At 47.2% G+C, this 2,422-nt stretch overlaps 1 pseudogene; it reads left to right on the forward strand.

Annotated features, from left to right (window-relative positions):
- Positions 1–1,082: 1,082 nt before the first annotated feature.
- LOC127191123 (vacuolar protein sorting-associated protein 72 homolog) lies at positions 1,083–2,165 on the forward strand (annotated as a pseudogene).
- The last annotated feature ends 257 nt before the right edge of the window (positions 2,166–2,422 follow it).

A 2,422-nucleotide genomic window follows, 5' to 3' on the forward strand; every position in this document is an offset into this window, starting at 1 on the left:
ACAAGAGTGAAACAGGAAAGAGAGGGCTAAGAGAGAAGAGGTAGGCAGGCTTGTCCTTTTATATAGCCCAGAATAGGGCCCGCGCCCAGTGGCAGGTGGCAGTGACATCACAGGCAGACTAGAACAGAATCGTAATACCTTCTACCTCACTCAGCCTTCTGGGTGCTGGGATTATAGCAAGTGAGGCACCACACCTGGCTGATTAAAAAAGAAAAAGAAATTCATTTCTTTAAAAGAATCCAAGGAAGCAGAATGGAGTGATATTTAACTCTAATTTCAGCACTTGGTATGCTAAAGCAGGGTTACAAGTTGCAGGGTAGTCCATGGTACATGGTGAGATCTGTCTCAAAAGAAAAAAAAAATAACTGAACAGAGAAAAAGAGCAGGTGAGAATACACATAAGCCACACTGAACACGTGTCGGTAGTCGTTAGATTTGACTGGTGGGTACATAGGCCTCTGTTGTAACACAGGCTGGGTGCCTTAATCTGAAAACACAAACTCTGGAATGCTCCAACATCCAGAATTTTTTGAGGATCAACATGATTGCCACAGACCGAAAATTAAACACCATGAAGTTCAGTTTCATTAATAAAAATTATTTAAAATGCTATATAAAATTGCCATCAAGACTTGTATATAAGGTTGTACTAGTTTTGCAGTTGTTTTGTTTTGTCAAGACAGAGTTTCTCTATGTAGTCTTGGCTGTCCTGGGCATGCTTTGTAGACCAGGATGGCCTCGAATTCACAGAGATCTGCTTCCCAGGTGCTGGGATTATAGGTATGCACCACTGTGCCTGGCTGTTGTACTAGTTTTATTTCTGTTAACATGATAAAACCCTTACTAAAAACAACTTATGGCTGGGAAGTGATGGTGCACACCTTTAATCCCAGTACTTGGGAGGTAGAGGCAGGTGGGTTGCTATAAGTCCGAGGCCAGTCTGGTCTACAAAGCTAGTCTAGGACAGCCAGTCAAGACTACACAGAGAAACCCTGTCTCCAAAAACAAAAACAAAAACAAACCTTATGGGAGAACCTGACCTGAACAACAGATGGCACACTCTGTTGGTGGCATAAGTTTGTATGGGGGACTGGGCTTCCTGGAAAACCTCTGGGAACCGGCTTTCTGGGCTCTTGGAAGCAGAGGAGGAAGATGAGTTCTACCAGATGACGTGCGGGGGTTTCACTGAGGAATCTGGAGATGATGCGGACCAAGGGGACTAGTCTGATACAGAGGATGAGGTAGACTCTGACTTTGACATTGATGAAGAACATGGACCATGCAGGGATGGAGAAGCAGAAGAGCCAAGAAGGATGCACAAAGTCATCACCAAAACCTACAAGGAGCCTGTAAAGAGCTTGAGGCCTCAAAAGGTCAGCACCCCAGCAAGTAGTTCTCAGAAGACCAGAGAAAGACACTGCTGCCGCCGGAACTACAGGATGACAGTCAGAAGTCCACGCGTCAGTCTACAGCTGAGCACACACAACACAAATGTTCCTTCGGGTTCAAGAGAGGCAAGGACAGTCCTGGAGGTGAAAGGCTCCCCACTGTGAGCGACTACCAACCCAGGAAGTGCTGCTCAGGGAGGCCAAAATCACAGAAGAGCTCAACTTACACTCACTGGAGACCTAAGAGAGGCTTGAGGCTGACAAAAAGAGGCAAGTTCACAAGAAGTGGAAGTGCCCTGGGCTAGTCATCACCTACCATTCAGTGACTGTGCCACTTGCTGGGGAGCCTGGTCCCAAGGAGCAGAATGTGGGCGTGGAAAGACTTGATCCTGTGCCTACATTTTCTGCATTGACTCCATGTGCTGGGCCTGGGCCTGCCGTTTCTCCTGCTTACTCACGGCTCACACACGTTCATCACATTTAGTGACAATGCAACATTTGAAGAGTGGCTCCCCCTGGGGGGAACCCCCAAAGGTCCCTGTTCGGGAGGTCTACCCAGTGACCCATCGTCCAGCTTTATACAGGGACCCTGTTACAGACATACCCAATGCCACTGCTCTGGCGTTCAAGATGATTCATGAGGCTTACAAGAAGGACATCACTGCCCATGGACTACAGCCCACTGTCTCAGCCCTAGACCCTGGCCCTCCACCCCCTGGGCCACTCCCTGGCACTGGGCCCCGAGCCTTGCGTCAGGAAATTGTTATCCTCTCCTGACCCGGGCCTCGATTTTAGCTCCTCCCTTTCTATTTCTCTTTGTCCTTGCTGATCTTTGCTGTTGTTTTCATTTCCTCCCCTAGTTTATTCGGTTTTATTCTGTTGCTGTTGTTTTAATCTAATAAAATGGTAACATTAAAAAAAACACACACACAACTCATTGGGGGAAGGGCTTATTTTAGCTCCCAGTTCTGGGTTCTAGTCATCACGATAGGGAAGTCAAGACGGCAGGAACTTGACACAGAAAATCCAAAACA

The sequence above is a fragment of the Acomys russatus genome, chromosome 6 (assembly GCF_903995435.1).
Source record: "Acomys russatus chromosome 6, mAcoRus1.1, whole genome shotgun sequence".
Lineage (NCBI taxonomy): Eukaryota > Metazoa > Chordata > Mammalia > Rodentia > Muridae > Acomys > Acomys russatus.